Source organism: Microcebus murinus, chromosome 18 (genome assembly GCF_040939455.1).
Source record: "Microcebus murinus isolate Inina chromosome 18, M.murinus_Inina_mat1.0, whole genome shotgun sequence".
In the NCBI taxonomy this organism is placed as follows: Eukaryota; Metazoa; Chordata; class Mammalia; order Primates; family Cheirogaleidae; genus Microcebus; species Microcebus murinus.
The window spans coordinates 49,108,569-49,123,710 of NC_134121.1; the positions used below are offsets into that span (position 1 = coordinate 49,108,569).

At 42.2% G+C, this 15,142-nt stretch overlaps 1 protein-coding gene across 2 annotated transcripts in view; it reads right to left on the reverse strand.

The window, feature by feature from the left end:
* Positions 1-15,142, reverse strand: part of ERN1 (endoplasmic reticulum to nucleus signaling 1) — an 80,808-nt gene that overhangs the window by 65,025 nt on the left and 641 nt on the right. The window lies entirely within an intron of this gene.

A 15,142-nucleotide genomic window follows, 5' to 3' on the forward strand; every position in this document is an offset into this window, starting at 1 on the left:
AAGTTGAGTTAAATGAGCTAATATATGTAAAACTCTTAAACAGTGCCTAGCATACAGTGAGTACCATATAAGCATCAGTTATTATTAATGAACAATTATATGAGACACTAGGACCTAACACACAAAGGAGACCTGACGCCTGCCCTCATGGAGCTTATAGTCTAATATAGGACCACAGGAGTCAATTACCCAAACATAGAGTGCCAAACTGTGGTAAGTGCTATGAAAGACACATATGAGAAACCATTACAGCATCACAGGAGAAGAGGACCTGGCCTTGTGATTGAAGTGCAGGGGAGGGGAGCACAGTGTCAAATGAGCTTTTCGTGAAGAAGTGACATTTGAGTTATGATCTATAGGAATGAAGGAAGGAAAGGAAAAGTTTTCTGGGCAGAGGGAACAGTCTGTGCAAAGGCCCTGAGACTGAAGATAATTTACTGTGTTTGAGGACCTAGAAGACCAGTGTGGCTGGACAGAGAAAGCAGAGAGGGTAATGGGACAAGGTGGGGCAGAAGCCCAAGCACGCACTCACATGGAGTGGGCCACAAAAATCAGAATCTTTTACGTCTTACTTGTTACCTATGCAGCTGAAAGAGAAAACAGGACTGTGTGCTGTTCATACCGTTGTAAAGCAACTCTGGAGGGGAAAAAAAACAACACTCCTCTAAGGTGAAGTGTTTGACATACCAACCACAGACAATCTGTGTTCACACCCTAGGTGAGTCTTCTCTAGTGTTTCAATTTATACTCAACTTAGACTGATGTTGCTTGGCTGGTTTACAGCTGAAAATGAGCATAACACACCAAAACTGCACGGGAGAGTTTAGTAATTCAGACTGTTTAGTGATGAAATGTGGCTTTCGGGACAAACCCCAAAGCAGGGTCTGTTGCTTTCTGAGGCCTTGTCGGAGGGCCTTCCCCCGCCAGCCATCACGTGGGGGATCAGAGAGCTCCTTCTGAAGGCCCGAGGAGTTAAAGCTGCACCTTTCTCTCCTTTTAATCTCCCAGGTGTTCTGTCTCCACAATACCTGCAGGCAGTGCTGGGCTATTTGCACTAGAGCAGGCAGAAACCTTGGAGGTACTGACCTTACAGGAAGAGGTAAGTCACTCACATTACTCAAGCAGGCTGGCAAGGACTTGAAGGATTTACCAATCTCTCCCAGGCACTCCCTGCTTCCCACTTCTTCCTGTTGGCTGACTCTTTCATTTCCAAATCCTACTTGCTCCTTCACTTATTTCAACCCCACCCCCAGGCTGGACTCTTTTATCCTACATATACACAGAAAGAAGGGTCCTGTTACATAGAAGACACTGGAGCCCGAAGGCCTATGAACTCCTGCCTTCAAGGAGTTTGCCAGCTGGCAGAGGAACGGCGTGATACAGGAGAAAGCAAGTTCCGTGGCTGCACTTCCTGAAAGCTGAAGTGGCAGCAACCCAGGTCCTGCCCAGAGCAATTCCCTAAAATTCTGGGCCCACACTACCCTGCTCAGGCTGTCTTCTCACTGCTTGGCCTAGCCTGTGTCCATATTACTCCAAAATCTGTTACTTATCCTCTGGAGAGGATAAGGGGTTTTCTTTGTTTTATTTTGTTTTGAAACCAAAGTTCCTTGGGTATCCTCAGGAGTCTGACACATATTAACAGATTGTGGGGTGGAGGTGGAAGAAGCTAAAAGATGATGAAATGGGGCCCACAGATATGTGCTCTGGTTTGGGCTCTGGGTAAGTCATCAAATTTTTCCGGCTATCAGTTTCCAAATCTACAAAAGTAAGAAGAGTGAGTTGGATGATGCCTTTTAGCTCTGAAGCATGATGACCCATGACCTACTAAGCCCTCATCTGTCCCCAGGTTTCTTTTTGAAACATAGTGTCCCTTTGTAGCTCACTGAAGCTTAAAACCACTAACCTCAACAGATCCTCCTCCCTCAGCCTCCCAGAGTCCTAGGATTACAGGTGTGAGCCACCTCTCCCAACCTCCCCTCAGGCTTTACTGTAGATTCTTCTAGCCCCAACCAATCAAAACATGCCCAGAATCCACATAGGAATTTGAGAGAGTTTAGAAGTCTTGATGCCTTTGAACATAGTCATTCATTTTCAATCTTGGTGTTGCAACATCCAAATGTCTCCACTTATCTCAAAACATTGCATCATTAGAAATTAGTAATAATCTGATTCACTTTAAGGTTTGGGGTGGAGAAAAGAAATACCACAGAAATCAACTAATGTTATTTGGGACCAGGGGGCTGACTTCTAAGCACATATATATATACCATATAGACTCTTAAACCAACCATCTCCAAAACTGAAAGAGAGATGCCTGTTCCTCTCCAAACCACAGATCAGATAAGTGATTGAACTTTATCACCCCTGAAAGCCCCAGAGATTTCCAAGTACTGAACCATCAGATCAAGATGACTTAGGGTCAGTTTTACAGGCAACTGTGGCTTGGTTCCCAGTTGAGGACCAAAATTACAGAAAAACTTGTTCTTAATCTCTATGTGTAAAGGAAACCATTTTCTTCTTTGCAAAACCAGACCATAGCAAGTAGAAAATGAACCCTAACAGAAGTATAAGACTAAGAGAAGTATAAGCTAAGGTCACCAGATTGTTCTGAACGAGGTAGTGCCTTTAAGGTCAGAGATCCTCCCAATCTGGTTTTACATCTTTCTTACAGTATTTGTTTGTAGGTGTTTTGAGACAAGGTCTTACTCTGTTCCCCAGGCTGGAGTATAGTGATGTCACTTTAGCCTCAAACTCCTCAACTCAAGGAATCCTCCTCCTTCAGCCTCCAGAGTAGCTGGGACTACAGGCCCACGCCACCATGACCAGCTAAGTTTTCTATTTTTTGCAGAGATGGAGTCTCGCTGTTGCCCAGACTGGTCTCAAACTCCTGACTTCAGGTGATCCTCCCACGTCAGCCTCCCACAATGCTACGATTATGGGTGTGAGCCACCACATCAGGCCTCTTACAGTAATTTGGGGAAATCTGCAGATTTTACAAATACTTCCACAATGGAAAAACTAATTTAATTATGTTTAGTGTAAAAAATACACATATATTCCCACCCCACATGTGTATTTGGGAGCAGAACCATCATAAAAATTTTAAAATTGCTGGCTCTGACCCCCTAAGTCATGGGGGCTTTCTGAGGTTTCCCTGACAGAACTATAAACCTTCTCTTGTCATGTAATCCTTAATAAAGAAAGAATCAACAATGTCCACACTCAATCCCTCATATTTGCTCAGGATTTTCAGACATATCTGAGAGCTATCCATACCACTCCTTCAGAAGATTAGACAGGGAACAAACTGCAGTGCAAACCCCAACACTAACCCCAACACTAAGTGACCTGACGCCACTCAGAGTGCAGGAAGGGCTCTAGTCAGTGGTCAGGGAAGGGCCACGCTTCAGCTGGGCCCTACAGGACAGGTCGGTGGCTCCTGACGAAACCACACCCATTGCTGTGGCAACTTACCAGGCCCTCATGTCCCCTGCTCTGCTCTGCCTTTTCTCCCTCATACCTCCCACAGGATTTTATCACATTCTACATAATGTATTTATCACTCTATTGTTTGTCTGTCTCCACCAACTAGATAGAAGCTCCATGGGGGCAGGGGTCTTCGTGTGTGTTTTTTGCTTTGTTTTGTTTTTTTGAGACAGAGTCTCACTTTGTTGCCCAGGCTAGAGTGAGTGCCATGGCGTCAGCCTAGCTCACAGCAACCTCAAACTCCTGGGCTCAAGTGATCCTCCTGCCTCAGCCTCCCGAGTAGCTGGGACTACAGGCATGCGCCACCATGCCCGGCTGATTTTTTTCTATCTATATTAGTTGGCCAATTAATTTCTTTCTATTTATAGTAGAGACGGGGTCTCACTCTTGCTCAGGCTGGTTTTGAACTCCTGACCTCGAGCAATCCGCCCACCTCGGCCTCCCAGAGTGCTAGGATTACAGGTGTGAGCCACCACGCCTGGCCAGGGATCTTTGTTTTATTCATATGTGTTCCAAGAATCTCAAACAGTGCTTAGCCTATAGTAAGTACTCAAAAAAACTGGTGAATGAATGAACGGATGGAATTCACTACATTCAGGATCCAGGAAGCTGGGAGCGCCAAAGCAAAGCAGCCCTGCCCTCTCTCTCCACCCCAGTGTGCGGGTGAAGCCGTACCAGAAAAGGAGATGGCTGGGGGACTGGTCACTTTAACCAAAATGGTGTTCCTAATTTCGGAAGACATTTGGAAATAGCCTCACCCAAGAGATTTCCCAGGTCCACTGCCTTATTTTAAGATGAGGAAGCAGGGAGAGGAAATAACTCATTTGCCCAAAGTTTCACAGTTAGCCAATACCGAAGCCCTATCTCCCGACTCCCACTCACGGAAAGAACACGCACATTTTCATCACAGGGGTCAAAACCTGTGTGGAAATAAGAGACTGTGCCTATAATCACATTTAAACCAGCTAAAATGGTAACCTACATCTATCCACTCAGGGAGTGCAGAACTGGAGCTCACACTTGGGATTTCCTTTCTGCATTAAGTTCAGCTGGGAAACAGCCCCGATGCTGGAGTCTGTCTACACTGCTCTCTCAGGTCAGACGCTGAGCCTGTTCCCAGGTCATTTTCAAAGACTGACCTCCCAATTCTGCTGATACTTGTCAACTGGTTCCAGCAGAGCTTTAGATTTGGTCCAGCCCAACCAATGTAGTGAGTTTCCTCTTGTTTCTAGACCAGCTAACAGGATTCTCTGAGTAACAATCGAGATGGGTCCAGTTGCCGAGACACCTGACTGGCCATCTCCTGCGTCCTGCAGTTGGGCCTTTCAGCTGCACGTGCTGTCAAATGCGCACGGGGAAAGCTGCCCGACTCGGGCGATGAAGCTGGAAATATCCAGCTCTCACAGGAAAAAGGCAAGGGAGTGTCACAAACTGCACCCTCCTACCATTTGCTTCCAAAACACACATTCCCACCCTGATAGGAAAGTTCCTTTTTGCTCACATGCTTCATTCTTGTGTTTTAACTGCCTAATTTACTCCTTCTACAAATCCCTTCTACCCACTCCCCTTAGCTACTTCACTCTCGCTATAGGAGCCTCTTTGAAAACCCCAAGGATGGGCCCGGCGCGGTGGCTCACGCCTGTAATCCTAGCACTCTGGGAGGCCGAGGTGGCGTTCGTTTGAGCTTGAGACCAGCCTGAGCAAGAGCGAGACCCCATCTCTACTAAAAATAGAAAGAAATTAATTGGACAACTAAAAATAGGAAAAATTAGCTGGGCACAGTGGCACATGGCTGTAGTGCCAGCTACTCGAGAGGCTGAGGCAGGAGGATCGCTTGAGCCCAGGAGTTTGAGGTTGCTGTGAGCTAGGGTGATGCCTCAGCACTCTAGCCCAGGCAACACAGTGAGACTCTGTCTCAAGAAAAAAAAAAAAGAAAACCACAAGGATGATATTACCTGCTGGGGTACTGTGAAAGAACCTAGAAAACAGTACTGTTTTGATTTCTTAGCCCTCTTAACATATGGAGAAGGCAAAAATAATGAGTAAGAGTAAGTGGAGTAGCTTTAAACAAATGTTTAAACATCTTATGATTCAATGACTTGGGCTGGACATGGTGGCCCATGGCTGTAATCCTGGCACTTTGGAAGGCTGAGGCGGGAGGATCACTTGAGGTCAGGCGTTCAAGATCAGCCTGGGCAACATAGCAAGTCCTCGTCTTAATAACAGAAAAGTGTTTAAAAATTAGCCAGACATGGTGGCACTAGCCTGCAGTAGTCCCAGCTACTCCCACTGAGGTAGGAGGATCTCTTGAGCCCAGGAGAGGCTGCAGTGAGCTACAATCGCACCACTGCATTCCAGCCTTGGCAATAGAGTGAAACCCTGTCTCTAAAAAAAAAATTCAATAAAATAACTAAGCATATTTAATATAACGCCAGTTATCTGTTAAAGTTGGTAAAAGTAATTTCAACAGTTTGTACTCAAACAACAAGACTCATTACACAGACAGATGTGAAGGTTTTTTCCTAAGAAGTTGTAACAAAGTTTAGTGTGACTTTTTGAATAAATTAGTTTCTGCCAGTATTCGTTATTTTATCAAATAAAGGGATGTTACACTAAATCCTTAAAGTATCTGCTTTGCAAAGACCAAGACCAATATCCAGTCTTGAATTACCTGTTCTTCAAAGCTGAACGATATAGTACAGCAGAAAAAACATAGTATTCGGTTCTCTTATTTCCAGTTCCTACACTAACTAGCAGAACCCATCAATCTCAACCTCTCTGTAAAATGAGCCAAAAGCTGTCTCCAGTATGCTCTGTGACGTTACTGGGTGCACGTAGATGCAGTTGTCCTGTCCACGATTAAGGCACAGAAATTACTTGAAGGCCTCATCCTAGCCGCACATTAGCATCATCTGGGGCTTAAAATTATACACACACACACACACACACACACACACACACACACACACATATATATATATAAAAACAACACCACCACCAAAGGATGCTGGCCTCCACACCTGGAGATTCTGCTTTCATTCACCTGGGATGGGGCCTGGGCATGAGGTTTTTAAAAAGCTCTGGTGAGTTATGGCTGGGAGCACTGCCTCCAGTAACACAGTCCTAGCTACAGCTGTGGCCCTCCATACAGGTGTTTCTCTCACTCGTAAAGCCCCGCAGGCATCATGGGCTATTTAAGAGAAGAGAGATTTGATTTACCTTGGTTAATAAACTCCTCTGACTCAGCTGGAGATCAATGATAATATCAGGTTCTAAGAATCTGACAGCACTGTTTGTTCAGAAAATGTACGTAAAAAATTTGGTTTCCATGACAGATACTCCTGCCTCCTAGACAAACAATTATTCCCTTATCATTTGCAGAAGGGAGAAAATAATCCAGTGGAGAATGGGATGGTTTTGAATGATAAATTTAGTCTACTAACTAAGGAAATCATGCTTAATACATAAGAGGACAACCCTGGATCAAAGTTCATTTTTTAAATAGTGAAACATCATGCTGAGTGAAAAATGAAACTGACATGGAATAATCATAAACCATTTATCTCATGGAGTTTGGCAATGGAAAAACTAATCTCATTACTGATATGAGAAGCCCATCAAAAGGACACCACACTCTATGGGTCGTGACCACTTAAGCAAGTATCCTGGAAGCTCCTCTAATTCTATAGAAACACTACTGGTAAAAGCCCATTAAAATATATAACATACAGGCAGTGCCTCGAGCCTGTAATCCTTTAGGAAGCTGAGGTGGGAGGATCACTTGAGGCCAGGAGTTTAAGACCAACCTGGGCAACAGGTTTTATCCCTATAAAAACTAAAAAGAAAAAAAATTAGCCAGTCATGGTGGCACACGCCTGTAGTCCCAGCTATTGGGAGGCTTAGGCAGGAGGATCTCTTAAGCCCATGAGTTTGAGATCATACTGAGCTATGATTGCACTACCACACTCTAGCCTGGGAGACAGATCAAGATGCTGTCTCAAAAAGAAAGAAAAAAAAAGGAACATAAAATAAATACAGATAAAGCAACATCTGCCCCTACCCATCCACAACCCACTTGCCTGATGATAAAACAGCCCCCTTTTTTGTTGGCCTTAATGAGCCTCAAAGAGGAATTCAATCCACATTTCATAGTGTCCACCACAGGGTATGACTGGCATCCCATGCTAAGTGCCAAGAGGATGTAGAGAAAAACAAGGCAAGGCCTTGATCTCTAGGACAAACTAGCAAGGGAAGTGAGACACCCCCCAAGACACCTTCCTGCCTCCCTCCTCACACTCTCCTTCTGAAACCCACCTAAGCTAACACGTGCCTCCTTTATGCCAGTCAAGGGCCACTGCCACGGCCACTGTCTCCTGTCATCACAGACCCACTCCCTGGTGCTAGAACTGCTTGGGAGGTGGAGGCTTCTGTAAAGGCAAACACCCAGAGCCAGCCTGATAATTACAGCGTTCTGTCATTTCAGGATTTCTTGGTGAAGGCGGTGACTGCACTAGGGCACGGCAGCTTTGGTTAAAGGCTTCTAAGACATGAACTTTCAGTTTTGCTCTTTCAGACATACTACTGGGTGAGATAATTCTGAAAAACATGCACCTGCTTGGATATTATTAGATCTCAAGCAAAGAAATGAACTTAAATTATGAATTAGGTTTAGTGGCTCTTAATCCCTACTCCCTCCGCAACTGCTAGATTTGACTCCGGAGTTGGAAATGGTCAATAGCGCTGATGGAGATTCTCAGGTGAAGGCAGCATTTCTACCTTAAAGCTGCATCTTTGCACTACTGCAACAAAGGGCAGGAGGCCATGACTCTTCTGGGAGGAAAAAGAGCATTATCCGAGCATTTTCCTGAAGCTAACAAGGAAGCCTACAGGCCTGGTCCTTCTCTAGATCCATCCCTCATGACAACATGCCTTGGTCAGCTCCTCAGGGTGTGACTGGGAGAGCTGGCCTGGTGGGTCCTAACAAATGCATCAGAACACAAGCACTGTAGGCAGGGGTTCCTCCTGAAAGGGAAGCAGGATGAGTAGCCTCAAGGTTTGGTTCTGCCACTCACACGCCACCTTGGGCAGGCCACCAGCTGTCTCTGACCTTGGCTTCCTCATTGGTCTGCTCTGGAGAACAGAGCAGGGCAGTCATTTTTTCAACTTGGGAGAGGAGGGTAATGCCCAAGAGAGGGTGGTATATGTCCCAAACACCACCCTCCAAGGGTCTAATGTGCTCCCACTGTTGCTGAGAGACATGCATAATATCCGTTAGGTGCAGCTGGGTGGGGAAAATGGCAATGCATTGTACAAGACAGCCAAGACCCCATCAAGCAGTCTAAACACTCCGACTCCAGCCGCCTTGGGAGGCTACACATTTATCCATGTATGCTCCCATGGCTCAAACTATTTCTGGAATTTGAGGGGAAATTCCCTACTTTTGAATCCCCTAAGTGGTAGAAAGTCTTGACCATTTGAGGATTTCACTTTAACAAACAACTGAAAATCAAATCCTAGTATCCTTAATAAATTGTGTGATCTAACTAAGTAATTATAATTTTGATCAGGCAGGGCAAGGTGCCCCACGCCTGTAATCCTAGCACTCTGGGAGGCCAAGGCGGGTGGATTGCTCAAGGTCAGCAGTTCGAAACCAGCCTAAGCAAGAGCGAGAGCCCATCTCTACTAAAAATAGAAAGAAATTAATTGGCCAGCTAAAAATATATAGAAAAAAAAATAAGCCGGGCATGGTGGCGCATGCCTGTAGCCCCAGCTACTCAGGAGGCTGAGGCAGAAGGATCACCTGAGCTCAGGAGTTTGAGGTTGCTGATGCCACAGCACTCTAGCCTGGGCAACAAAGTGAGACTCTGTCTCAAAAAAAAAAAAAAAAAAAAGAATAATTTTGATCAAAACTGTACCATGCAGATTGGAAGGAATTGGAAAAGTTTTAAGTTGTATAAGGATAATCAGCTTAAGAGTAAATATTTGCTTTTTAAAAAGGTTCCTTTTTGTTTTAAAGTTGAATTATTTATTAAATGGGTTAGATAAATTATTAAATGAAATAATGAAAAGGTTAAAAAAAAAAGACTGATTTCCATAATATGTAAATTGACCCTGAAGGGGTGATTATTTTGGGAAGAACATATTCTTTTTAATCAAAAAGTTCAAGTATATTTGTGAGAAAAGCAAAAGAAAATAAAACACACCAAAGGTTATTACTTTATCATCAAATGGTACTTCAATATTCTGGAAAAAACAGCCACATGTTTTAAGAACTGTGGCCTCCAAAAAGAATTATCAATGTATAATTCTTGATTTATGAACAGTCTTGAAGCAAAATTTTAAATGGTCTCACAGTCAACCCCATGAAGAATTGTATATGGGCTACCCACAGAACCAAAGTCACAGAATTATCTGAGGTATTCTGAGGTGCTCACAGGAGCTACATCTGCTAGAAAACTGATCTGAAACCGCTGTAGACCAAAAGACCCTGCAAACAAGTTATTTAACAAGTCAGAATAAAACATTTTCTCAGTGGCTTTCAGATACATAAGGTGCTGTGTTTTTTTTCACATCATCAAAATATAAACAAAACCTAAACACTCCATTTTCACACAACTTAAAATCCACACTGAAAAACAGCTTACTTTAAAATGGCTATCATAAAACAAAGGTTTTTAAGATTCGTTTTGTGCTTTTTAAAAGATCTAACATTGCCTGGGGCTGTGGAGAGGGGGGCTGTATAGAGTATATACAATCAGCAAATTGCAGTTCTAGGAATTTACCCCAAGGAAATAATTAAACAATTAAGACATAGAGCAATTAAGTCAAGAGTTTACTAATGGAGAGGGTTCATCACATTGTTTATAGTAATGAAAATTAAAAACAGACTCAATATCTATCAAATTATGGTATATCCATTTCATTCAGAGAAGTACTATGCAGCCAGTTAGAATAATGTTGCAGAATTAAGTTTATGACACAAGACCTATGATATGTTCCAGTTTAGGGAAGAAAAACATTACCTGTATAAATATGTGCAAAGAAAAAACATCAGGAAGGATATATACCAAGCTGTTTGTAGATTAGCCATAATGTGTTACCACTTCACATCCACCAAGATGGCTGAAATTTTTTAACAAGGCAGTAACAACCGTTCGTGAGAATGTGAAGAAAATGGAACCCTCCTACATGGCAGGTGGGAATGTAAAACAGTGCAGCTGCTTTGGAAAACAGTTGGGCAGTTCCTCGAAAGGTTAAACACAGAGTTAGCATATGACCCAACAATCCCCTTTCTAGGTATATGCCCAAGAAAAATGAAAATGTGTATATTCACACACTTGTACACAATGTTTATAGCAGAATTATTAATAATAGCCCCAAGGCAGAAATAACCCAAATGTCCATCAACCTATGGATAAACAAAATGTAGTATATCCAATATAATGAAATATTATTCAGTACTAAAAAGGAACAAAGTACTGACATGCTCGATAAGCCTTGAGAACAGGGTGCTCAGAAGCCAGTTGCAAAAGACCACACAGTGTATGATTCCATTTACATGAAATGTCTAGAAAAGGTAAATCTGTAGAGACAGAAAGTAGATTAGTGGTTGCCAAGGGCTAGGAGATTTGGGAGAAAATGGGAAGTAACAGTTAATGGGTGTGAAGTTTCTTTGGGGGATGATGAAAATGTTCTAAAACTGATTGTGGTGATGACTGCACAATTCTGTGAATATACTAAAACCTACTGAATTGTACACTTGTGATGATAGGTGAATTATATCTCAATAAGGCTGTTAAAAATGTTAATAGAGGTAATGTTTGGATAGTAAGATTATAAGAAGTTTGTCTTCTTTAGACTTATCTATTCTACAATGAATACGATTATTTTGAGGGATTTAAAAAAAAATCTTCCCTGGCCGGGCGCGGTGGCTCACGCCTGTAATCCTAGCTCTCTGGGAGGCCGAGGCGGGCGGATTGCTCGAGGTCGGGAGTTCGAAACCAGCCTGAGCAAGAGCGAGACCCCGTCTCTACTATAAATAGAAAGAAACTAATTGGCCAACTAATATATATAGAAAAAATAAGCCGGGCATGGTGGCTCATGCCTGTAGTCCCAGCTACTCGGGAGGCTGAGGCAGTAGGATTGCTTGAGCCCAGGAGTTTGAGGTTGCTGTGAGCTAGGCTGACGCCACAGCACTCACTCTAGCCTAGGTAACAAAGTGAGACTCTGTCTCAAAAAAAAAAAAAAAATCTTCCCATGTTACACAGAAAGCATCAAACACACAAAAGATGTGAAAAAACAGAACTATAACTCGCCTCATAATAGTGGGGAAACTGGAAACAACCCCTATAGCCCTAGCAGGGTGACTGCTAGGCAAGACATGGCTTAGTACCATATGTCAATCCTGACCAGTGGACCCCAGGCCCCAACCGGTGGCTGGGCGGGCATAGAAGCCCAAATGCTTCTTTCAGGATGATGGTTTACTAAGGTGCTACTGAAGTGACATATGTGATAGTGGTTACAGGAGAGAGTCTGTGAAAAAAAAACCTGAAAAAAAGTAGAGGACACTTATTTTCACACTGTTGTATTTGCTGTGCGTGTGTACATGAATAAAGATCCAAAGATAACCAGAAGAGATACAGAGACTGCGTAAAACTAACTCAAATGTTATAAAAGGAATGCAAGCAAGGACTTTATGGTTATTATTTTTTCAAGTTCTACTTTTCCAAATCCTTACCTGGCCTTTGTGTTGCATTTGTGTGAACATCTCTGACAATGTTTTGCTCCAAGGCAAGGAATTTTGAAACCAAACATGGAATATAGGTAAAGATAAAGAACAGGAAAATATCCCCAGCTTCTAGGAAATATTTCTAACCAGTACATTTATTATTCACAGACTATGATTCACTGTCCCTATTTTTTAAGCCAGCATCACGCTCTGATCATATTGCTAGGTTACAGGCCCCAAGTTATTTGTGCATAATAAAAACTGAATCCATTAAAATGGTACACTAGGCTTTTCTCCCCTCTATCATCTCTTTAGAGAGACTATTTGCTTATAAAACACACAAGATACTCAACTACAGATTACTTTGGATCCCGAAACCAAAGAGGTTTCCAATGAAAAGGAAACAGTTATCCAATGATCATTTAACCTGAAAAATGGAGTCAAAACCTGAGGCAGGCAAATAACTAAACCCCCAGGCCCATGCAAGTGGCACTATTCCATCCAGACATGAAGAAATCTTTATGTAGCTCACTTGATTTACATTCAGAAATGTGGTCTGGTATTGAATGCTCTCAAGAGTAACTCTCAGACATTTTCTGTTGTGCTCTGAGAAGCTACATTATTTCTGAAAGCTAAGTGGGCAGGCTAGAGAATGAAACAATATACATGTCACAACCACTGTTTAATTTCAAGATCAGCAGCTCTGATAACATAAACTTAATGAAACATTCTACTCGTGGCCTCATATAAATAGCTTGATACGGCCTATTAGGATAATTCATGCAGGTGATAACTATCAGAATAAATGACAAGGACATTTCTACTTAAGACATGTCATCTCTGAGATGTATGGTGTGTTTCTGCACACACATGGTCTTCAGTTCTCAGAGACTGTTTCTTACCTCCCACTAAAACCAAAATACTGGCTAAATACAAGAAATTTGATATATAATTGCTAAAAAAAAAAAAAAGTACTTTGCCTCACATGCTACTGATCTCTTTGATAATTGAAAGAAGTGGCATCTAAACCCCATAAAATGAGGACTGCTGACAGTTATGATGTAACACTAACCAACACTAGGTATAAGATACTGGTCGAGGAAGAAAGGAGAAACTCACTGACTAAACAAACACATTCTAGATTAACAAAAGACAGCCTCAAGTGCTAATAATATCAGTGTTATTGCATTTTGGATCTGGCAGCCTAAAGTCTCAATCCATAATGAGTCAATGTCTGGCTCAATCAGACACACATTGAAAGAAAATCACAGTATTCCCTCCAATGCACTAGTTACTCTGTCAATCAAAAAGAAATATCGTCAAAAAATATTCCTTGCAGGCACAGTATATCATTCAAAAAATGATGACAGAGTAAGAAACACCTTTGGAGGATAAAGAGAATTTACATTTATTATCTACTATGCTCACGGTGCCTTCTTTCATATGTGTTAGATGTCCCCATTTCACATATCAGGAAAGAGTCTCTAAGAAGTAAAATAACATGTCTAGGGCACAGGTAGCAAGTGACCAGTTAGAACTTGGGTTTGACTGATTTTACAGCCACTGTGTTCTGCAAGGCATCAATGCAAACTTTGCTATGAGTTTCATTTAGAATTTTAAGATAATAATTATGTTTGGGGGTAAAAACTTTTCCTGGGAGGAAATTCTGGGAGTGAAATTCTGACCCTTCACTTAAAAAGCAGTTTACACTAAAACATAACCTTTTCATAAGGATTTGGAATATTTCACCATGAACTCTGAGAAGTTTGGATTTCTAAATACAATTTGGAAATATTTACATGAACTGAAACTATAGCCCTAGCTAAATCTAAATAGTTATTTTTGGCTCTTTAGTCTAAGTTATTCAGTAACTAAAACTCTAGAATCCAGTGAAAAAGTAGCAAAAGGAAAGATGTGGCAAAGGAAACCATATACACCTAGGCCTGATGGTATGAAATGATCGATTCCCAACAAACGTGTGGTCACTCTGTTTACTCTCATTTGTGAGCAGATGCCAGGCAGTAGTTAACCAATGCAAGGTGAAGTGTTTCAGGTTCAAAACCTGACCCTAGTTGTGAAAGTGGATTGTTTTAAATAAGAAAAACTTAACTTATACAAATTCTAACTTAAAGAAAGTGTGTACAAGTTTTCCTTTTAGAAAAAAAACCTAAATCTGAAAAAGGTGACCTTATTAATTACTTCGGCTCTTTCCAAATTCTTGTTACTTCAAGAGCACAATTATTTACCTAAAATGCAAAACTTCCAAAGAGTTTGTGCTGTGGCTGGCACACAGGTCCACACATGCCAATTCTCTACCTGGACACCTGGGACATGATATCCCTATTAAAGAGTACACAGTACCTTTACAGAGGTCATTAAACAGGACCTGTACAAATTTGCCATACCCACATCCTGAACAAAACGTTTTTTTAAAAAGCACTAATTTATATTCTTCCGGCAAGAAGAAAAAAAGCCAAGTCTCCCAACTAAATGTCCTCCTCAGCCTCCAGCCTCGGTGCCCAAATTCACAGCCTGAGTGAAGGTCGTAAATGGTTAAATAAATGTAAAAACCAGGCCCTGTCATTCTCCTCCTCCAGAAAAAAAGGAAAAAACCTTTCTGACGGCCCCTCAGTGATCTCACACGAGGAAGACAGTCTTTCATTTAAAGTTTTTAAGTGGCTTCATCTCTAATCCATATGGGGTCTTAAAAGAGTCCAATTCCCACAGCTCAGCTTGCTTAAGGAAGTCTTGGTGCACAGAAGGGAGCCTCCTGCTCTCAATACCAAGAAACCTGCAGGGCAGGTAAGCAGAATGCCTTACCCACTCACTCCCTGTTGCATTTGTTTCCCAAAGTTCTCGAATTTTTAAAAGTTCAACAAGGATCCGAAATGCAAGATAGTCCCCTTCCCCTTGATTAAAGGGCCCTTT